At 36.9% G+C, this 25,246-nt stretch overlaps 1 long non-coding RNA gene across 5 annotated transcripts in view; it reads right to left on the bottom strand.

The window, feature by feature from the left end:
• The window catches only part of LOC109500179, a 522,281-nt gene that overhangs the window by 79,271 nt on the left and 417,764 nt on the right, over positions 1–25,246 (bottom strand). The window lies entirely within an intron of this gene.

Here is a 25,246-nt window from a genome sequence, read left to right as displayed (position 1 = left end):
ACTGCTTATTATGTTCAAGCAGTGAAGGATCTCAGTTCTGTTCAGAGATCAACTGGGCAGAGCCTTCGGCAGCAGCTGCTTTTTAAGTGGTCAGACACAGAGGGGTCGTGGTTGAAGAGTCTGACAGTTTGCTACAAAAATCCTCCCTTTTTAAAGGGATTTAATCATTCTTGGGCCCCTGCAGACCTCCTGTCTTTCTGCTTGTTGTAAGTTGTAGGGTGTCAGCTGATGCTGGTCTCAATGATACTTCATAGCTTCAGTAGCCCTAACTGCCTGCATCATTGCTTGACACAGATCCCTGCTTGACATGAGTGACTCCATCTTGCTCTCTACAAGACCATTATATCAGTACATAATTTTGCTATCCCTTTGAGCTTCAGGAGTTCATTTTCAAATTCCCTACTGCGTATCTTTAAATGTGTAGTGACCCACAAACCTGTAAATGGTTGAAAGAGCTATGTGAGGGAAAACATTAACTCACAGGTGTAGGACTACGAAATCCCTACAAGATTATATTTGACAAAGCAAGACCTGTAAAAATGTATTTCCACTGACAGTAAGAAAAAATAATGTGGAATCTTAGGAGGAAATTTAAAATTTATCTAATACATTTAGATCTAATACATCTAACATCTAATATTTTTCAGAGTTTTCACTGTCGCTTTTATCTTTATTTTCAAACACATTTATCTTCATTCACAGACTGGACGTGCTATACTTTAAAATTCAGCTTTATAACACCCTAGTTTTTCAGTATTATTGTTGATCAGTCAGTTTCAGAACATATAAATCTCTTTAAAACAAATGTAGACCTAATGCCCCAGAACTCACTTGCCCAAAAGGTTTAGTAAACTCCCTCCAGTCATTTTCAGATTTGATTTTTTTTTTAAGTTGTGTTTTTCTCACAAAAAGGCCATTGCTTCTCAAGGTGTGTCTCTATTGAATGTGTACATTCAATATATGTGTATATTTTTGATTAGTGAGAATGGAATCTTGTTTTTCTTCTCTTTGCCGCAAAATAACAAAGAATACCAATATGTAGTCTTCAGTTATATATGGGCATGCAGGTGATGTAAGAAGATATGCCAAAGTCAGGACTGCAAAATTGCCTACAAACACTGTAAAATAAAGTCTGGAGCATGATTCCTTGCCTGTTTAGAAACAGCAAGGGCTACCCTATTATTCATGTAAGTGTATTTTTAGCTAGGTTCCATGGTGGAAAATGTGACCCTTTGCTGACTTTGGAGTGGATTCCAGTGAGAAAAGTTCAGATTAGAACAACTAAGTGAAAATTCACACATGCCCTATTGAAGGACAACAAACAAATATTAGTTTCTCTGTAATTCCGTCTACAAGGAGGGCCATATGGACAATATTACCTCTAATATCGCAGACATTAAAATTCGGGTTGATTAGAACACCTTCAGAATTAGTAGCTAAGGTATTTTCCCATTTTCATTGTTTTTACAGATCAGACTTGACTGCCTGTGCTGATTAGACAGAACAAAGGAAAAGCTATAGGAAAACTGGAAATCTTATGCACTTTTACATGCATTAGTCCTTGAGATCTAAAACATATTACATTTGCCTTTTTAAAAAGGCCATGGTATGGTTTTTAAAAGAACCTGGAATAATATAAAATTCCAGGTGGTCTAGACAAAGATCCAAATTAGAACTGCATGCAGTACACACAATATGCATACAATGTGTGCTAAGAGAATTCAGAAGTACAGTAATCCCTGGGGAAGGGAGTCCAAGAAGGCTCATGGAGGTGGCATTTAGACCAGTAGAGAAGGAAAAAGAGCATTTCAGACATGCAGTTTGTTCAGTGGAATGGAGATGGACCCACATTGTTTGGGAGCAAATAATTGGGTTGGAACAAAGGATTCCTTTATGAAAGTAAGAAACTATAGAATTGAAGAGATGTGTAGGGACCAACATGTGGGGTTCCTTAGAGCAATGGACTTTGAATAGCAGGGAGATATTTATTCAACAAATAAATGAGCCCCTGCTATGTGAGAGGTATTGCAGTGGGCATTAAACAGATATCTCTGAAAAAGGGGTTTGAGCTTGAGGAAAAGGCAAGTGAGACAAATTTGACTGAACAATGCAGAAAAGACTACAATGAGGATAGGCCAGATTAAGTTGTATTGAATTAGCCGAAGGAAAAGGGGATACACATGTGATAAGAAAACATGAAATGAAGGAGATGCAAATGAATAATGTTATGAAATAAAAAGAAATTGGACTGAATGGTAGATAATATGGGAGGAAGATTAGAAAGTTCAGCAGATAAACTGGCTGAAAGTAGATTATGCTTTAGGATTCGCTATTGAAGGAAATTATGCTTTAGGACTTAAAGAATGTGCAATGCAGTTCTGATGCTAACAATCCAAATTAGGTCAGACTGGACAGGTTAAGCACATAGCCCCCACAGGTTAAGGGCACAGTCCCCCACAAGGCTGCTCCCACTTTAGCCACAAGCTTTAGGGTTCCCAGGCTATCCATACTTGGGACCAAGTGGCTACAAATTTGGAGGTGCCCAGTATCCCTTCTGGTTTGATAATTCACTAGAATGATTCACAGGATTCAGGAAAGTGCTAGTTTTATTATAAAGGATAAAATTTAGGACTAGCTAAATGAAGAAACCTAAAGGAAGATGTGTGGGAGTTCCCAATCATGAAGGTTCTGTGTCCTCAAGATGTATCAGCCTTTCAGGATATTGATGAGAGTCAGCAGCTCAGGAAGCTGAACTGAGCATCACTGTACATGATTTTTTTTTTTTTTTAATTGGAGTTTCATTACATAGGCATGATTGGCTAAATCATTGGCTATAAAATTGAACTTCATCTCTAACCCTCTTTCTCTCCCCAGAGATCAGGCTGATATCACAGGATTCAAAGCCCCAAACCTCTATTTACATGACTGCTCTTTACTGCCTGGCCGGCCCCCATCCAGACTCATCTGGTTAGCATAAATTATATAAAGGCACTTCAGGAACTATCTCATTAGCATAAACTCAGGCATGGATCAAGAGCCCCACCTTAAAGAACAAAGACACTGCTATCTTGAGAAATCCAAGGATTTAGAGGATAGGATCCCTCTCAAGAACCAGGGACAAAGGCCAGCCACATTCTTTACTACACAACAGAATGAATGAATTGAAAGTAACTCTAGGCTCTTTTAGGTGGGATCTGGCAGTTGAAATTCCAAAACAAACTGGAGAGAAAGAAAAGAGGAGTAGAGTTGTGACTTTGGTCACAAAGAATCCCATGGTATAGTTCAGGGTTCACAGCTACTCAGCAAGGTCTACAGTCCTTGTCAAGAGGATATTTATGGGAAAAGCAACCCAAACAAACACAGCATATTTTTCTAAAGAAAACAACCTTAAGCCTGATACTTTAGCTGATAACATTAGTTTGAATAGAAACTAATTCTTGCATCTTCTTTTTTAACCAGATGTCTAAAATATGTATCTTTTACAAGCATATAAAACAAATCCCTAAAGAAATTGTGATCTTAAAAATATATAAATCTAAAATTGACATAGCAGTGACTTCAACTTTTTTTTTTAGTGTTATTTATTTTGAGAGAGACAGAGTACCAGCGGAGGAGGGGCAGAGAGAGGGAGACAGAATCTGAAGAGCTGTTAGCACAGAGCTTGTTGTGGGGCTCAAACTCACAAACCAGGAGATCATGACCTGAGCCGAAGTTGATGTAGCAGTGACTTAAAATACTTCATTTTTATTGCACAAATGCAAAAGTCATGAGGTCAGCATTATTAATACCCCTTTATTTTGTGCACTGCATACCAGCATAAACTTAGCTGTAATTACTCTCTTTTGACATGTCCTCAGTTCAATTCATTGCCACAGATTACTGCAGTTATCAGCTAAGAAGTAGAACAACCAACCCAGTCCCTATACTTGGAACAATACCTACATGCATTTGCCTTTGAGGATGATTGTATCCAAAAGCATTATCTTTCCTCTTATTCAGTGACAGTGGCACAAAAAACTATGTGAAAGATTTTTTTTCCATTTCAACTCTTTATTATTCAGTTTTAGAATGATCAGAAATGGATTCCAGAAAGAATATGCCTTACTTAAAAGATATTCATGAGCAGAAAAGGGATATATTATAAAATATACTATATTTGGATTTCCCTTCTTTATACTTCTATAATAGATTATGGACATAGCAAATAGTATAAAAGAATATTTGTTATTTTAAATTAGTAAATATGGTACAATGTATTTTTTAACATAATCAAATTTTATATGCATGCAAAATATTCACTCCTCTGTGGCTTAAGAAATAAGCAATTTCTATAACATATTAAAAATATACACTGACTGATAAGGAGTTAAAAAATTTTGAGTGCTTAGTTTGAATCACAATGATTAGACTTCCATAGGCAGCATTATCTAATGTCTCAGTTTCATTCCTATGAGAAGTAGAAGCCAAGAATTAGATGTGCAAGTGATTTGCTGGGAGAAATGCCTGCAAAGGATAAAGGGAAGGAGCAAGATCAGGAACAGCCTTCAGATTCTGGTGCAGGTCTGACATCTGTGAAAGGAGAGAAGGAAAGAAGAAAGGTTGGGTAGGGGCGTAGTACAGCATCAAAGCAAAAACTGCCTATAAGTAGAGTGTTACATCAGGTGAGAATTACCTGACTGTTGTACTCAGTTATGGATTTGGGGCAGCCCAGGAGAGCATGGGATTTACATGAACCAGTACTGGAATGGATCCTAAAAGTATAGCCACTAGAGGCTATTTGCCAACTACTCTTCTTACAACAGGTTTCCTAGAAGGGATATCTGAGTGGTATACTTCCATGGCCACCACAGTCCACTCCTTGCATGTCTGATAAAGTCTCTCTGCCACAGATTTTCAGAAAGTATCCCTTCATTCCTGTGGATCTCTCTTCCTGAGAGAAAACTTAAAAGTGGGATATTAGGAGGAGAAATTGTAGCCCTGTCTCTGCAGTTAGTGTTTGAGTAATAATTGTAGGTCTTGCTGGTTTACCGGGTGATATAACCGAAAAACTCATTCTTGAGGATTCTGAGCTGTAGGCAATCATATCCTTTCTCAGACTAGGATTGCTCAGACTAGGATGTCCATTCACTATTAAAACTGAATAAGAGAATATCACAGGATATCAGAGTGAAGTGAATTACTTGGATTCCAGACATATTCCTCTCTGCCTCCCTCGTGGAAATAGTAGCCTTATGTCATTCTGGAAAGCAGATCCATTACTCCTGCAAATTACCTGGTATTTTCTGGACAAAATTTGTCTAAACTGCCTAGGTGGCAGCTGTAGCTTTTAGTTTAATGGGATTTCTGCTGTTTTCCTTGGCAAGAGTTTGCCCCTTTGCAGACAAGGATGTCTAATGGAAAGTCCCACAGTGGGTCATTAGGAGTAACAGTAGTCAGTAAGTGGCACCATTCCTTTCCAACCTCTTGGCTCTTGGGCCCAAATATTCCTCCTGTTTAGACCTCTGACTTAGTGTATATTATGTCCTGACGTATGGCAACACCTCTTCACACAGTACTGCCATCAAGCTGGCTCTCCAGTAAAAGGCCGTTCCAATATTCTGTAAGAAGACCTGCCTCTGAATGGTGTGGTACGTGATCCAATCAGTGGATCCATTCCTACACGGTTTCTCTGTTGGATGGTGCTGTGAAGGATTCAATGCCTACGTATCAGTAAACCTCCACGTAATGGTGCTAACTAAATCTTTGTTGGAAGGAAAGTCAAATTTATAAGTGTACCTGTATTCATAATAGGTATCTATCCCTGTGAGAGTGAATTCTGGCCTTTATAGGATGGAGTTTCCCCAGTGTAACTAAATTGTTAACAGGTTTTTACTTGATATCTGTTTCTGGGTGATTGGACCTCCAGATGTGGCAGTAGCTGGATCAGCCTTGGGAATCCATGCTGCAGAGCCAATTGTAGCCTCCATCTCTGCCACTTGAACTACTCTATTCATATGTCCATTATGCCAGTTCTGGAGTGGTTGATGACAAAAGCTGGCTATAGTCACTAGCTAAATCATTTTGCTAGGTATACAGTACCTCTGCAATGGAAAATGATTTGCTGTGGGCATTGACTTAGGATACAAAAATCTCTAAACCTTTGCCTCCCTACCATATGACTTTCCACATATTTCCACTCCAGACTGCCTTGTCTTCACTACTCTAATCCTTTTGTTTTCCAGTCCTAGGTCACTGGTCCCCGGGAATCTGTATATATTTTCACCTCAGGTCACTCTTCTTTCCCCATAAAGAAGTAACTATGTACACTTCTTGCAGCTCCACCCATGAGGAAAGATGATCTTCTCCACTGAATTTCTAAATCACCCCTGAATGTTACTATAATGCAGTCAACATCTATTTTCAGCTTATATCCACACACAAATTAACCTATCCAAAAGTCAAACTCAGGATTTTTTTTTCTCTTTTTTCAGGTGGTCATTTGGAATCCCAACATCTGACCCAAACCCCCACCCTCAGGCCTTTAGGTGTAAGCTGGGGTGGGTGTGGGGGGGCACTGCTGCAACTGTGGAGGGTGACATGGTGGTTTGGGATACCTGCTCATGAATCATACTCATGTCCTCTAGTCCTTCTGAGGCTCATTCAAGATATACTATTTCCATCTTCTGATAGAATGCTAATGGACACACTCAGTTTTATGATTTGGTGGGTCCAAGAAAGCCCAGTAACAATGAGTAGTTCTGAATGCATAGTCACTTGTTACACCATGGACAAGAGTTCTGTCTCTGCCAGTGCTCAGTAACATAGCAGGAGTGGTTTCTCAAAAGGCATATACACCTTTGCTGCAGATGGTATTGCCTTGTTCCAGAACCCAAGGGGTCTGTGTTGTAATTTTCCCACTAGGGCTTATAAGCCCCACACTGCATCATTATCCATTACTGACAAGTCCTACACTATAGGATCTGCTCCAGAGACCGAAGGAATCTTCACAGTCTACACTTGCTCCACTGTTACAGCATCCTTCCTCATTTTTGCCTTCTTCTGTGTATAAATGTTAATCTCATCCCTTATTTATTGTCCATCTATTCTGCCCCTAGAAATGCCACTAACCATCCCCATACCCCTTGCAAATCAAGGTCCCATGGCTGTCAGTCATCCTTGCCAGTCATTCTAGTAACTGTGATACCCTAGTTTCAGGCAGTTAAGAACTTCCAAATGGGCTCTATTCTCTCAAGCCCCATTATTCCCTTTGCTCTTTTTGAACCCCATTCTGTGAGTACTTCTTCTATCATCATCTCTGGCCTGCAGAGGAGAGCCACCATTGAAGTTCTTAGTGATGCTGATGCTCCCATCATTGGCACATATTTTTTTTTCTTTTTGGTAAAGACTTAATTTTTTTAGAGCAGCTTTAGGTTCACAACAAAATTTAGAGGAAGACACAGAAATTTCCCATATAGTCCCTGCCCCTACACATGTATACCCTCCCCCATTATCAACATCACTCACCAGACAGGTATATTTGTTACCAAGGATGAACCTATACTGACATGTCATAATCACCCACCATGGATGCATTCTTGACACCTTAATGAATGATGTGTCCTTTAGGATCTTTCATGCAACAAAATCCTCTGGTTGGTCTTTTGGTCTTACATAATATATTCATTCATTCCAGCATGCTCTCTTCTCTGAGTATTCATTTTATTCATTATCTTATCTTATCTTATCTTATCTTATCCCCTGGGATCCTTGGTATAGTGTTAAATCCTATGTTCCAAGAAAGACATGCAAGTCACTGAATTCTTGCGTATTTAGACTTACATTCCAACCTACTTGATCAATCTGCCTCAAAATCCAATCCATTCCCTTGGATTCAGCTGGTACATGCTGACCAATCTTATAGCTTCTTTGGACATAAAATCTTTCATCCATTACCAGGCTTAGCTCATCTCCATTCCTATTATACTGAGAAGTAACCCAAGTTATTGGCCTAGAAGCCAGGAGAGGATGCGGGCTTCACTTCAAGGGGCATCTGTTGCTTTGCGGGAGACCTTCATGGTGTCTTTACTGATGCAGACATGCTATCCCTTCATAGAAAGGGATGGTTTCAGGGCACCTGGCTGGCTCAGTCAGTAAAGCATGCTACTGCTAATCTCAAGATCATGAGTTCAAGCCCCATGTTAGGAGTAGAGATTACTAAGAAAAGAAGAGAAAAGAAAAGAAAGGCAAAGTTTCTCTTGAAGAGATATCTAAGTCTCACAGCCCCATGGCTACCACATTTATTTTAATCTTTGAGGCAACTATTATTATTTCTAATTTGCAATGATGAATTTAGCTCAGAGCCATTAACTTTACAGAACCACACATCCTGTAAATAGCAGAGCTGGAACGATAATTCAAAACTGTCTGGTTCCAGAGCCATGTTGCCTCTCCAATAACAGACTATAATGACTAACACTCTGGTTCATTATAAGAACCTTGGAAAGAATAGATACTGTCTTAAATGAATAACATATATGAGATCTCAAAAGAATCAATAATATTACTAATAAAATAAGCCTTTGAGTCTATTTGTATAGTCACTAGTAGAAAAAATGAGAAATTAAAAAAATAATTACCAAAGTAGGTAAGAAAGAATGAAGCAAACTTCTCAAAGTATAAATTTTTAAACAGTTTTGGCTTTTGATACATATAACTACATTGTGTAATTTTTAAATTAAGCAGTTTCTTAAAATTGAAAATAAATCCCCAAATCAAAAAATAATACTACTTTGGGGGGAGGGGGCTAGAAAGAGCCAACAGCAGTGGAATGAATGTAGCAAGAATTTTTATAAGTGACCCATAATCATTATATGTTTGATATTTACAACAAACTTTGCACAGTAATCATATTAAAGAGACTGGAGGTCTTAATACAAAATGACTGACTTTGATTAAAACTACGCTATTTTTTGAATCGCAAATTGAAAAAATTTAGCTCACTTACTCTTCAGCACTATAAAAGAAAATAACTGAATTCCTTAAGGACAGAGAAAATGTTTGTTCAGTGTGCTGCTGAAAATGACATAGCATAAAACAAAACAGGCAAAAGCCTCTGCCTTTATGGAGCTTATATTCTAGAGAAACCAACAATAAATACACATAAACAATTAAGGTAAGGGATTAAAGAAAAAGCTGTATGTGTAAAAAGAATGGGAATCAGTTATATAAAGGTCAGCAGATGACCAATGAAGGAGCTACAACTTCCTGACGGGTGAGGTATACCTCAAAGGTTTATCCACATTAAGGCCAGTAATTGTCTAGCAGAAAAATGTCACATGAAAATTAAAGTATTTTAAAAATTCCTTTAAAAACCATTCTCTTCCCTGAAAACTGCCCATATTATACATGTGGCCTAACGAATATTCCATGTATAATGGTAGACTGAATTCTAGAACTTCTAGGTATCAAGCAGACCACCACATGACAAAATGATTTCTCAAAGGCACAGCCCCTGATAGGATGGGTCTCAAAATAGTGATTCACCAATGGAGGTGTCAACATTTGTTAATGGATTGATTTGGGAGCATCTATAGGAAATATTTGCCTTCAAACATGTTGTAATTGCTAACAGAATGTCATCATTATTATTGTGACTTTCTACTCAGGTTCAATTTTCTTCCTTATTCTATTCTATTCTATTTTGTTTTTGCTTTTGCTTTTGTGTCTTGTTTTGTTTTGTTTTTACTTTTCAGGGGTTTTTTGACTTTTTTTTTTAGTTTAAATTCAAGTTAGTTAACATATCATGTAGTATTGGTTTCATGAGCAGAATTCAGTGATTCATCACTTACATACAATACCCAGTGCTCATCCCTACAGGTGCCCTCCTAATGCTCATCACACACTTAGCCCATCCCCCACTCCCTTCAGCAACCCTCCAGCAACCCACCAGCAATGCTCAATTTGTTCTCTGTATTTAAAAATCTCATGGTTTGCCTCCCTCTGTGTTTTTATCTTATTTTTCCTTCCCTTTCCCTATGTTCATCTGTTTTCTTTCTTAAAGTCCACATGAGTGAAATCATATGATATTTGTCTTTCTCTGACCTACTTCGCTGTCATAATATACTCTAGTTCCATCCACGTTGTTGCAAATGGCAAGATTTCATTCTTTTTGATTGCTAAGTAATATTCCTTTGTATTCATATACCACCTCTTTATCCATTCATCAGTCGATGGGCATCTGGGCTCCTTCCATAATTTGACTGTGGTTGATAGTGCTGCTATAAACATTGGGTGCATTTGTCCCTTCAAATCAACATTTTGGTATCCTCTGGGCAAATACCTAGTTGTGCAATTGCTGGGTCATAGGGCAGTTCTATCTTTAACTTTTGAGGAACCTCCATACTGTTTCCAAAGTGGCTGTACCAGTTTGCATTCCCACCAACTGTGCAAAAGGGTTTCCCCTTCTCTGTATCCCCACCAACATCTGTTGTTTCCTGAGTTGTTAATTTTAGCCATTCTGACAGGTGTGAGATGGTAACTCATTGTGGTTTTGATTTGCATTTCCCTGATGATGAGTGATGTTGAGCATCTTTTCGTGTGTGTCTTAGCCATCTGGATGTCTTCTTTGGAAAGGTGTCTATTCATGTCTCCTGCCCATTTCTTCACTGGATTATTTATTTTTGGGGTGTTGAGTTTGATAAATTCTTTATAGATTTTGGAAATTCCTTCCAAATTTTAAAAACTCATCTGTATCCATGTGGAGAACAACTTGAAATGAACCTTTATGAAAACCATGGAAAGAATAAGAAAATAAATGGCAAATTGATTTGAAATAGTGTTAAATTTTTTTGGAAAAGATGGAAATTTGGGGAAAAAGTTAAGATTTATTGCTTATCTTTTTGTCTTCAATTTCATATGATATTCTTGAAAATCCCAAGGTTAAGCAAAAACAGTGACATTTTCTTAATTATTTCTAGGAAATATGTGGAAGTTAATGATTACCTACTGTCTAGACACAGACAAACACTTCTCCAAACAAATTCAATTTTATTTGTGCTTTTGTATGTTATTAGCATTCATTTGGGTACAGTTTTTTGTTAAATTACTTTACTTAATGAGGTGTGCTATGAACATGATATTGCTGACACAAGATACTCAAAAATAGATAAAAAAATCAGAGTTTACTTCAGTTAATAAGCTTTCAGAACAAAATAAATTAACATTCTTCTTAATTTGTATTTTTAATATTTAATTCTAATCACACACTCTGGCTGCCTAACATATCAAAATAAATGTGGTTTGTAAGATACCGAAATGTTATCAAGCATTGCTGCAACAAAATATTCAGAAGTAATTACTTTAATAATAGGTAGTGTTTTAGAAAGAAAATCATCAAAATAAGATGATGGTTGAGGCAATGAAATAGATAATCTGGATGAAAGCATAGCTATCCTTCAAAATCAATATCCAGAATATATGCAGACAGCCAACTGATCACTGAGAAGGCTGAAATGAATCAATTTTTCATGCATCAGTCTTTAAATTCCTGTAGAGTGACTACAGTTTAAAATGTGGTCTGAAACTAGTTTTACTGTTTCCAAATTTAAAACAAAAAAATTGGTTGAGAGTCCAATTCTTGATTTCAGCCCAGGTCATGATCCCGGTCATGGGATCAAGCCTCATGTCAGGATCTGCACTGAGCATGGATCCGGCTTAAGATTCTCTTTCTATCCCGGTGCCCCTCTTCCCTGCTTGTGCTCTAAAATGAATGAATGAATGAATGAATGAATGAATGAATGAATGAATGAAATAAACAGCTACTCAATAAAATAACTTGTCCCTAAGAACTACAATGGTCATCATAACATTGATGGTTTTAGTAGGTTCAGATCTAGCCTAATAAAGAGATTTTTCCTAAATGTTTTAAAGTTTTCTCCACCTACATTGGGAAGTCAGGGAGGAAAGCTCAACTGGAGAATGCAAGTAGCTGGTCTGCTCTATGCCTGGTATTAAAACTAAGCTAGCTGGGGCACCTGGGTGGCTCACTCGGTTAAGTGTCTGACTTCAGCTCCAGTCATGATCCCACAGCTTGTGAGTTCAAGCCCTGCATCAGGCTCTGTGCTGACAGCTCAGAGCCGGGAGGGAGCCTGCTTTGGATTCTGTGACTCCCTCTCTCTCTGCCCCTTCCCCACTCACACTCTGTCTCTCTCTCTCTCAAATACAAACATTAAAAAAAAAAAAAATAAGCTAGCTAACCAGACTTTTTAAGACATAAGACAATTGACTCTTTAGACATCAGTCTTCTCATTAATATGCTTTTCACGAGGTGTGTTAGGATCAAGCAAAATGAAATAACAGGTGACACTGTACATGTTTGATGTATGTAAGCCTATCACTCATATTTGGCCTTAGCAAATGCCAAGGGTCCATTCTAGTGCATCAGTCAAATTAACTAAGTCACTTAATCAACTACAAATATTACAAAAATATCTTAGGCTATGAATGGTTTAGAATCTAATAATATTTCATACATATTCTGCCATCTCATAACTAAAATGTAAACATTCTTACTATAGGATCGTCATATTCCATTCTTCTAGCTAATTGCTCCCCAATAATCCTTCCCTCAACCCCACACACATGGCCATTGAGTTCAAGATGAAATATTTCAATAGTTTTAAAATATAATGTGTCCTAATATTCCAGAAAGGCATTCAAATGGGAAGCTTTAGTGTATTTCAAAGCAAACAGTATGCTTGGTCAGATTTTTAAGTCGTCAGTTTTTTGCACCTAAATCTCTCATGCTCATCCTATCCGTTGATGCCCAATGTTTCTTCTGCTGGTACAGTGGACACAGGAACACAAACATTTTTCTATAGCCACTTTCTTTCAGGAAGAAAATGCCATTTTTTAAAAATGTTTGTGAGAGAGAGAGAGAGCACGCACGCAAACAGAGGAGGGAGAAAGAGAATCTGAAGCAGGCTCTAGGCTCCAAGCTGTCAGAGCAGAACCCAACGTGGGGCTCGAATTCACCAACTGTGAGATCATGACCTGAGCCAAAGTCAGATGCTCAAAAGACTGAGCCACCCAGGCACCCCAGGAAGAAAATGCCATTTTGAGACAGACTATAATCTATTCAACTCAGGATTCTATCCTCTCTCTCTCTCTCTCTCTCTCTCTCTCTCTCTCTCTCTCTCTCTCTCTCTCTCTTTTAGGATACTGTCTCTTAACAGAAGTAAAAAGTGACATTTAGAGGAAAAAAATGACTACTATCCTTCATAATAAACCTGGAACAACCCTATATGTACTTTTCATAGATTTTTATGGATTGGTCAACGTTAAGTCTGTCCAACTGACATTATAAATACTGATAAAGATGGAACAGCAAAGCTAGACAGATTTGGACCATTCCTCTGATTTCATTCTTTGGTAGGTAGGTATTGTGTGTAGGATATTACCAATCAATAACATCTAGGGATTCAGTGATTCCCCCCCAAAAGGAAGATATCTCACTTTAGAAACGGGAATGGACAGACCATAGTCTGTCAACAACACTATTGCTTGTTTCTTCATTTGTTTTTAGTTCTGAATTTTCATGTTTTTAAATTGTGAATGATATTCACCTATAATATTTCAAATAATATAAGCAAAGGAGAAGGCTCAGAAGAGTCTTGGTTAGGTGAAGTTTACCAAATAATAATATATACTGAATTATTACTATGAGCTATGAACTGTTATCTGCAGTAACTCATTTAATATTGAAATAAAGCATATGAAATATTTTATTATTGTGGTTGTCATTCCCATTTTGAAGATGAGAAAACTGAGGTTCTCCCAGGCTAAAGTTCACAAAGCTACAGTGTCACAGAGCTAATATCCAAACCAAGGTCATGCTGTCTCTGAAGCTCTTAACACAGAAACAAAATCCTGAGTTCATGATTTTAAAACAAAACAAAAACTTCATTGTACACTTTTGAGACAATAAATGAATCTGATATTCACAATGATACCTCTATGTCGAATGAAAATGTTGGGAGACTAAGTGGTCCCCATCTCACCATTCCTTGTGTCTGTATGTAACCTAGAATGTCTTTATTGGTCAACATAATTTAAGTCCTACCCTGAGAGACTGGACAGGAAGGCACTGAGAAGATGAAACTATTATCATTCCACAGATTAAAGCATTATATTTAATCAGAGGAAATAAAGATAAAAGTCTTTCATCTTGTAGTGAATTGAGACTGTCACACTAGGAGATCTTTAGAAGCATTATTAACCCTAGCAAGGACATTGAGGAAAAAGGAGATTGTAGATCTATTCTGATAATCATCATGGCAGGCAAATGAACAGCTGAGTCAGCCCAATTACTTATGTTATCACTAGAATCAATAATCATTACTGTCTGTCTGCTTCCCATTCACCATCCCACTACCATGGGAGATTACAGGAAAGAGGTCACAACATGTTTAGTAAATAAACACAGCAAAGTGACTTTAAATCCTGACTTTATTCTTTTTTAAATTTTTTTAATGTTTACTTATTTTTGAAAGAAAGACAGAGAGAGACACACACAGAGTAAGTGGGGGAGGGGAAGAGAGACAGAGAGGGAGACACAGAATCTGAAGCAGGCTCCAGGCTCTGAGCTATCAGCACAGAGCCCAACATGGGTCTCAAATCCACAAACCGTGAGATCATGACCTGAGCCAAAGTCGGACACTCAACAGACTGAGCCAACCAGGTGCCCCTTTAATTTTATCCTTAATATGTGATTATAGGCAAGCTACGACCTGGGAGCTTCAGTCTCTCATGTCTAAAATGGAACTATGGTACTATTGAAGAAGTGAATGAAATAATGCATCTTAAGGTGTCAAGCACTGTTTCTGGGTTAAAATACTTCTGATTTGAATCAAAACTAATTGGAGTATAGATTTCCTTTATTACTTTTGGTCAAGTTGATGAATTAGCTACCCTTAATCTAGTATACAAAAAGATGATCCAAAACATCATGTGGTAAATTGTTTGAGTAGAAAAAAACGCAAATACTGCTGTCTGCTTATTTGTTTGCAAGTTCAAGGGAAGAGTTTATACCATGGGTCTGTGGAATGCCAAACACCTTCTGGTGGCAATAGTTTTCCTCTAGTTCTTTGTGACATGAATTTGCATTATCCAGTAGAATGAATACTGACAAAGTCTAAGAACATCTTTATGTAGAGTTAAAAACATTAAAAAATAAACACACTGAGGGTTTCTTATAACTAAAGAAAGTAAGAGTGTAGTGACTTTACAAAGATAATAGTAAGGAGTGGGTATAAGAAAAACAGGAAGAAATGTAGAAGAGTGAGAAATGCCTCAGCCTGACAGATAGGAGAACCTGACTCCTCATCTCAGTACTATAACGATTGGTATGTGATTTTGCACAACTAATGTAACGTCCCTGGAACACAGCTGCCGTATTTAAACAATGAGTGAAACAAACTCTCTAGGTTGAGTCCCAAAGACTTAAAGCATCCTAAGAGTCTGTTAAGTGTTGATAAAGAGCTACTGTAAAATTAAATGTTACCAACCATGGACATTCACTCACTTAAGCATCCAGAAAACATTAATTGAGCAACTATTGTCAGACATTATTTTAGGAAGGGAGGTTACAGCAGGAAATACAGGGAATACCTTGGAGGTATTGTGGTTTTTGTCCCAGACTCTCATAGTAAAGAAAAGCAAGTATCACAATAAAGTCAAATAAATATTTTGGTTTCCCAGAGCACGTAAAACTTATGTTTACACTACGCCGTAGTCTATTAAGTGTGAAATAGCATCATTTCTAAAAAACATGAACTTACCTTAGTTGAAAAATACTTTATTGCTAAAAAATACTAACCATCATCTGAGCTTTCAGTGAGTGATCACTGATCACACAGAACCATAACAAATGGAATAATAGTGGAAAAAGTTTGAAATATGGCAAGAATTACCAAAATGTGACACAGAGACACCAAGTGAGTTAATGGAAAAGGGGTACCAAGGGCCTTGCTCAGTACAGGGTTGCCACAATCCCTCAATTTATAACAAATGCATTATCCTTGAAGGGCAATAAAGTGAAACACAGTAAAACAAGGTATGCCTATAAGCCAGATAAAGTTCCTGTCCTCATGACCCTTATATTCTAGAGGAGGAAATCATAAAAAGAAGCAATGAACAAATAGGCAAAAACCTACATTTTAGATTGCTTTAGACAGCTTTACCTATGGGAAGGAGATAACGTGGCAGTGGTAACTGTAATATTTAGGTCCATAAAAATGGAAAGGATGGGAAATCCGGAGCACTGGAGGGTGATGGGAGCACGTGACTTTTCCATTTGGAGGTGTTCTGTTATGCTGTACACAGGTGTTCCTGCTCCACAATACACAGTGATGTTGAGTGCTTTCCTCACTCCAGGGGCTCCTCACAAGTAAGCTGAGAAATACTAATGCATTTTTAAAAAAGGTGTGGCTCATGACTAGTATCAGAATCATCTCTCAACCTCATGCTCAACCCCCCTCACATCTCTGCCTCTCAGCCATTCCTTCTTTATTCATTTATCCACTCATCTATAAAAATTATTCAATCAAATGACAGCCACTGAACCCCAATATGTATCAGATAATGTGCTGCATTCTACATTATTTTGCAGTGTCCTAAAAATGTTCATGAAACAGTGGTTAGGAGCAGAAAGTACAGAGATAAGTGACTACTGGGAGGTAAGAGCCAAAATTGATGTCTAAGAGATTACTCAGGGAGTATAGGAAAAATCCTCTTTTCCTTTCTCTATAATTGGAATTCTCCTTGGAGCTTGGCTGGGGTGATGCCAATAGGGACATGAATCATTTTTCCTGATTTTAATAGCTAAACATGAGGGGCACCTGGGTGGCTCAGTCGGTTAAGCGCCCGACCTCAGCTCAGGTCATGATCTCGTGGTTCATGAGTTTGAGCCCCGTGTCGAGCTCTGTGCTGACAGCTCAGAGCCTGGGGCATGCTTCAGATTTTGTGTTTCCATCTCTCTCTGCTGCTCCCCTATTCACTGTCTCTCTCTTTGTCAAAAATTAATAATTTTTTTTTTTAATTTTAACAGCTAAACATGATTTAGAAAAAAAGAATATGACCCCATTTGACCAACACTTACCTCTAAGACAATTTTCAAAGACAGGATGTTTTTCCAGGATGTTTTACCAAAACGAAAGGGAAAAAAAGCATATTTCATGGGCATGATACTGTCTCATCTAAAGTACTGGAAAAGGCACTGACTACAGGGCAGTTAGGCACACTTGAGTCTGAATGCTATGCTAATTTACTACTGGCTGATGACTTGGGGCAAGGTAAACCCCAAACTAAAACTTTCTCAGTCTCAGTTCCCTTTCTATAAATTAATAGGATTTTTAAAATGTATATAAAGTGCTTCACACATTCCCGTTATAAAATAAGTGCTCAATAAATAAAAGATACTATCGTTATATGATAATGATACGTTATATAATAACACACTATGATAATTGTTCCTAAATGAAGAATGATACAAAAATGTTTTAAAAATATCATAATCATATAAGGACATTATCTATTATTCATTGAGTAACTCTTTTGTGCCAGGCACTATGATAGGAATTCAGAGGCATTATTTTATTTATCCTCCCATGACAATACTGGAAGTAGATAAGATAATGCCCATTATATACATTGAGGTTTACAGAATTTAAATAACTTAGACTACATTGATAGCAATATTGAGCTGGTTAGAAATTATGCTAAACAGGCCCTATTCCTTCCCAAAAAGCCATCACTTAGACTATATGCTCTTTTTTCAACTCTAGTCTTATAACAAGACCTGTGGTCAGTGCTAAAAAATAAGACATAATATACAATTTTGAGGGTCTAGGTCAAAGTGTCCTCATTAGCTTAATAAGGAGAGCAATTGAGAGATTTTGTATAGATAGTAAGCATATGCCAAGTGTTTCTCTCTAGCAAATTATGAAAAATAAAATATATGGAAAATCATCAAGATTTTATTTAGCTTTTTTCTAATCCTTTACTTTTGAATATGACCCTGATGTTATGTATGCTCATGTATCTAATTTATATACATATACATATATGCACACGTTTATGATCTGATTCTATTAGTTTTCTCCTATATAGTTGATGTAGTAAATTGTTCCTAAATGAAGAATGGTACAAAAAATACTTTAAAAAACAGAATCTATTGAGTGTATATAGGATTCACTGGTTGAATAAATTCCACAGTGTATGTAGACTACTCACACACTGAATTGCTACTTCTAACAAAGGTTTAAGATACTAGGATTCACAACAAATTAAAAGGAAACTAAGAAGAGAGAACAATTTAAGGTTTCATTCTAGATATTATGCAGGCATGATTACTAATCCCATCTCTTTCCTCTCAAATCCTTGGTCTTATCTCTGTGAGGGTCTTTACTTTAGTCCCTTTCTTGACAAATGATTCCATGTGTGTTTCCTTCCACAAAACTATGATTTTTTCAAAAGGTGAGTGGAGGCTTCTGTTCTCTAGATTTTACAGACAGTTTACAACACAGTTCCGCTGAACATTAAGCTGTCAAGATAGGTTGACAGATGGAAGGGTGGATGGAAGAATGAGTGATTACAAGAGAGTAGTTCAAGATAAAATAACACATGCTGTGCCCCTATTGCTTGATTTTTTCTATAGGATTTACATGTTGTTGATTGTTCTAATTTGCACTTATTTTCTGTTTAAAGAAAAGTATCATAGGCAACCCATTTATATATGATTTAAAACATGTTGTTCCTAAGGAGATGCAAAATGCCATTACCATGTAGATACTGAAAACAGAATTAGTCACTTTCTCCTATTCTCCCCATCGAAGAGAAAACATAAGGAGTCTTCTTCAGGGTTAGGGCCTTATTGCCAAGTGTTCTCAGCGTGACCTTAGAATGTTAATAGGTATTATCAAGGGAAAAGAATGGATGCTGATATTGTGGTGGTTTCAAATTATGTCCACAAACTCTTTGACATTCTTTTCTTCAAAAGGTGGAAACGAAGTCCCTTCCCCTTGAGCATGAGTTGTGATTAGTGACTTGTTTTAAACAATACATAACTTAAGAAACAATGTCATAAAAAGCAGTAGGAAGGAAAAAGGAGGGAGGCACATTGTGTTTCCTCTCTCTCTTGGATCATTTGCCCTAGGAGAAGCCAGCTGCCATGTTACGAGGACAATTTAGTAGGCCTCTGGAGAGGTCTACAATTGTGAGGAACTGACCATGACCAGCAAGTAGGTGAGCCAACTTAAAAACAGATCCTACAGGGCTAGTTAAGCCTTCAGGTGACTGCACCCTCAGCCAACATGCTGGCTGCAAACTCGCCAGAGACTCTAAACCAAAAACAATACAGCTGAGCTACCCTCAAATTTCTGACCCAGAAAAATTGTGAGATAATACATTTTTGTCGATTTCAGCTGCTAAATTACTGGGATAGTTTGTTACAAGGCAATCTAAAACTAATAACGTTGTTAAATATATTTCTTAAAAACTTTTTAAAGCTATGCTAGATATATATTTTCCCCTTAGAATTTTAATGTTATTTGTGGAATACTTGGTAATAATATAATGCAATATAATGGAAAAATATAGTAGCTGTTGCTTTTTTCAAAATTTTGTTTTCAAAATCTTTCCATTGGAATGCCCTGGAAGACTGGTGTTGCTTAAAGCATTCTGAGAAAGCATATTTAAAGCAAATTTTCTCTCTTCTCACTGTTAGAACTGATTGCTTTGGGGTTCACAAGCTTTTTAAGAGTTATATGTATGTCCCCTGCCTAAAAGGGCCAAAGTTAACTTAACAAATAATTCATTAATCCTTTTCTACTTCCACTAATCAAGTTTCTAAACCTAGCTAAAACCAGTGACTAGCTGGTTTTACAGAATATTGAAAGAGCATACAACTTTTACAAATGGTAATTATGAAGCCTATAGCAAACATAATGTAAAGTTTTTAAGGACTTAAAATTTATTACAGTTGTGACAACATGAAAATTATATGCACATACTTAACTGTACAAGTAATACATGACATTACTCTTATTTTAACATACAGAAGTATACGGAGAAGAGTTTTTTATTTTTTAATTTCTTTTTAATGTTTATTTATGAGAGAGAAAGAGAAATAGAGTACGAGCAGGGGAGGGGCAGAGAGAGAGAGAGAGAGAGAGAGAGAGAGAGAGAGAGAGAGAGAGAGACACACACAGAATCAGAAGTAGGCTTCCAGGCTCCAAGCTGTCAGCACAGAGCCCCACGCGGGGCTCAAATTCACCAACCGTGAGATCATGACCTGAGCCAAAATCAGACACTCAATTGATTCAGCCACCCAGGCACCCCAAGAGAAGAGTTTTTTAAATCCTCTTTTAACTTCTATCTTCTACCCAGAGGTAACCACTAATAATAATTGGATGTGTACCCAACCTATTGGTTCTCTCTTCCTCCAGTTAAATGCCTTTTTATTTTATATTTATACAAAGGGAAACTATAACTATCTTTCTGTAACTATTTAAAGTTAACTAGGGGCGCCTGGGTGGCGCAGTCGGTTAAGCGTCCGACTTCAGCCAGGTCACATCTCGCGGTCCGTGAGTTCGAGCCCCGCGTCAGGCTCTGGGCTGATGGCTCGGAGCCTGGAGCCTGTTTCCGATTCTGTGTCTCCCTCTCTCTCTGCCCCTCCCCCGTTCATGCTCTGTCTCTCTCTGTCCCAAAAATAAATAAACGTTGAAAAAAAAAAGTAAAAAAAAATAAAAATAAAGTTAACTATATATCATTGAGATCTTTCTATATTAATACATATATATCTACTTCATATGGATTGACAGATTTATTTCCAGTCTGGTACCATTATAAACAATGCTGCAGTAACATATGCTTGCTCACATAGCTTGTGTATATGTGCAAGTACTCCCTAGAACTTGTTCATAGAAGCAAAATTTTGTGGTCAAAGAGGTTAAGCATTTTAAATGTCAATAATTAATTTCAAATTGCTTTCTAAACTTGCTTTTTATTTAAAATCACACACAAAAAACTTATTTCTCCATATCCTTTCCAATAACGTATATTAAAATTCTATTCCCTTATGTGCCAATGTGACTGACAAAAATTTAGTATTTGTTCTAATTTGTTCTCCCCTAATTCTTGAAGAGTGCCATCACATGTTTACTGGTTAGTTGTATTTTGGTTCTATGAATTGCCCATGAACCTTTATGGCATCCCTTTGGTCAGTACAGAATTGACCAAAACATAAAAAAATATATATATATATAGCAGTCTTAGAATTTACATTCTAATAGGGAGAAGACAGACATTATAAAGCAAGTGAGTTTTATATATATATATATGTATGTATGTCGGGCACTATGGAGAAAAATAACATATGAAAGGGAATTCAGCAGGGTCATTTCTTTCCAATGGGATGATTACCTTCCAATAAATTTTTGGTAGCGTTTGAAATATCATGATAGGAAATATTTACCTATTAATAAAGGAAGTAATAATATTTTCTGTTAGTTTTTTTTTTTAACCATGTTTATGAGGTTCATCATCACAAAACAAAAGTCTTCTGCATCATGAGATCATTACTAAAAGAAAAACTCCTGGGGCACCTGGGTGGCTCAGTCAGTTAAACATCTGATTCTTGATTTCAGCTCAGGTCATGATCTTGTGAGATCAAGCCCTGTGTCAGACTGGGCATAGAGCCTGGTTAAGATTCTGTCTCTCCTTCTGCCCCTCCTCTGCTCATGCATGCACAAGTGCACTTTCTCTCTCAAAACAAACAAACAAACAAACAAACAAATAAGAGAAAAAAATAAAAGAAAAACTGCTAGTATTTGTAATCTTTTTAGAATCTTTTTAGAGGCTTTTTGTGAATTTCATTTAGCTCTTTAATCTATCCTAACTATATTATGTGAATATACACATGCCCCTATTTCTTTGCCATTTCAACATCATTTATTGACTAGTTCATTTCCCCTCTAAACTTAAATAGCATATCAAACAAAAGTCTCATATATCCACTGAACTGCTTTTTAACTCTTTTTATACTGATGTACATTTTTTTAGATTGTTACAGCTATAATACGCTTTGGCAACTCATGATGAAGTGCTTTCTTCCTTGTCCTTTAGGTAATTCCAGGCTATTCTTGGAATTTTTTACTTCCATATGGACTCAGTGTATCAAGTTGCATTAAAATAGCTTATTGGGATTTAGGTATGGATTGTCTAAATTTAAAGATCAATTTCAGAGTAACTTATTACCTACATTTTTTTATTTCTTCAATTGGTTATTAGTCCATTCATAATTTCTGCATCTTCTTGAATTAACTTCAGCAAATTTTATCTAGAAAATCATCCATTTGTCTATTATTTTCAAATTTACTGGCATAAAGTTATACAGAATTTCGTGCATGTTTTAATCTCCTCTGAATCTGTGTTCATGTCCTCTTTCTCTTGTTTAATATAATTTATTTCCATATTCCTTCTTTTTCCTGATGAATTATTACAGAGGCTTGTCTATTTCATTAATTTTCCAGAAACCAGCCAGTTTTTTCCTCTCGGTCTTTACATTTTGTTACTTTTTAGCTGAATTAATTTCTCTCTTATTTTTATGAGTTTATTTTATTGTACTTTTTTTTTCCATCTCTTACTTTTGTTAAGATTTTGGAAAAATCCCTAGGTTAAACTCCCAGCTCACAAATATGCTCTCTAGCTGTGCTTGTTTTACATCAAGTCCCTCTATTATTTATTTATTTTCTTTCAACAAAATTTGAATGTCCAGAATTTCTACATTATTCTTTTTCATGACCATAATACTCTGTTGCAACTCTGCTCAAATATATTAATTATTCTTATCCTAAGTTTGTTTTTTTTTACTATTTTTGCTATCACTGTTTTGTCAAGTGTTATGTACTTAAGGTAGTGACTCCTTCATAATGTTAATTTCCTTCAGATATTTAGTGATTCTTGGCTACTTAATCATATTTAAATTAGACAACCCCTGACTACTTCAATGACCACATTTTGTCTCTGATGCTTATTGGAGAGGAGAAGGCAAGGCTGTGGTAAATTTGGGATGTGAGTTAAATTGTCTAATGAGTAGAAGCAACCCTGTCTCTCTTGGAAACCAACAGCTCCCTATCATCCTGCTTTGATTTTATAATCAATTCTGTTCTGGCTCTCTGCTTTATCCTGTAGCCAAATAACAACATCCAGACCACTGCTGGGTTAAAGAGGGGAGAAGTGGGGGGTTGGCTGCTCTAAGTACGTAAGATGCAGTTCAGTGATGACATCAACCTGCCCAGTGTCCCAAGTTCCACCCCACAGACTGTGTTCATTGCACTGGGCCTGGATCAATCAGGAAGTATCAGTGCTACTTCAGGAATATTTAGATCATGTTCTATATTTTGTTTTCTTAAAGTTTTACTCTTCAATAATCTATTCATACTTGCTTTTTATCTTCCAGGAAGTTTCTGATAGTTCTGGTTGTCTAATGACATTCTGTATAACTTTTCCATAGTCATGGATTTATTCACTGAATAAATGAATCTTCTCTTTTCATTGGCTTTTTGAGGTGAAGGTGAGTGGGTACATGTTTGCAGTCTTTCGTTTTTGGTGCAATCTCCCTACTAATGACAGTTTTTGTGGTAACAATTAAACTTCACCATATCAGCGATGAAAAACTTCAAATAATATTTTCCCCCAATTTTAAGTCCCTGAAGCACAGAATGAGAAACAGTGATCTAATTAATTCCCTTTATTTTGATTCCATTCTCATCCAGCAACATTTTGTATGTGTTCTTGGTTCCCACAGGAAAAATGCATAAATGATGCCTTTGAATGTTCCAATCTTTATCATGGCAATTTCTTATTATAATTATAAAGTAGACATTTTGGATTGAAACACCAGTCTCTGGATTTTGTCTAATGTGTCTCCAACCCTACAGGATGGAGCATTCCACGACTTGTAAGCAGAATCGAGTTTGCAAAAGCTTAAGGTTTAAGGTTAAACCCTGGATGTGTAATGATCAAATGCCTGGACTTTGACACCAAGCTGTTTGTGTCTGAATTCTGGTTCTGCCACTTAATAACCATAAGATCTTGTTGTCTCAGCTTCCTCATCTAAGAAAGTAGCTTGACAAACAGACAGAAATTTATAAGTGTAAACAGAAAACATCAGAAGGAAAATTCACATAAGGTCCTATTATCCAAAGTAAACCTACAGGATATGACTTGTTTCAACGAAGAGAGGGTCTATGAAATTGAACAAACTTTAATTTACGGTTTCTCAGATCCCTTAATGTGTTTTGTGCAACATGTTTGAGTCTTTAATAGTGGGATTAATATAAACTTAGTTGACTCCAAATATATATCTATAATATTTTTTATTTGGGGGGAAGGGAGAGAGAGAGAGAGAAAGCAGGGGAGGGGCAGAGAGAGAGAATCCTAAGCAGGCTCCATACTGTCAGCATTAAGCTGACTGAACTGAAAACTTAACTGACTGAGCTACCCAGGTGCCTCTAAAATTATTTTATTTTGGAGTAACTCACAGAATTTATTTCCTCAGAAAATACTTTGTGAAAAGGTGCACCAAAGGGAAATGTCACCCTGATGGTCCCTTGGGAGACCACAGGCCTGTTATGTGTCCAAGAGACAATCCCAAGACATCTCCATGTGTCTAGTAAAAATGAGTTTTTAGTAGCCATAGTTTTCTAGAGTATATACCCCATAGTAGAAATTCTGCATAGCACAAGCACTCCATACTTGTAAAAGTCCCCATCTTTTTCCACATCACAACTTATTTTTTTAAATCCCAGTCCCCCAGCCCTTATAAGGAGAATAACTAACCCAGAAACAACAAAAAGTGGATTACAAAAAAAATATTAGTAGGTTATACTGTTTGGTGTACTCAGTAAATATTTGTTTCTAGTGTAGTGGTTACTCAGTTTTTCAGCACATGCTTCTTGCCCATATCCAAAAGGAGGCACATCCAATAGTAAGTTTTTCTGTTACAATGGTGGGGGTGTTTTTGAACGGATGAACATTCGCAAATTTGAAAGGATAACAAAATTTGTACTCTTTCCACTGTTTGTGGTTGGGACTGACTATAATCCCTGTAGGGAATGTGGGAGGGATTATTTATAGTCCTCTGTAGGGAAAAGAAAACTCCAAGCAATATGTAACTAAAAGGATTATTTCCCAACATCTACAAACCTTT

Source organism: Felis catus, chromosome B2 (assembly GCF_018350175.1).
Source record: "Felis catus isolate Fca126 chromosome B2, F.catus_Fca126_mat1.0, whole genome shotgun sequence".
Taxonomy (NCBI): domain Eukaryota; kingdom Metazoa; phylum Chordata; class Mammalia; order Carnivora; family Felidae; genus Felis; species Felis catus.
This window is presented reverse-complemented; position numbering and strand designations above follow the sequence as displayed.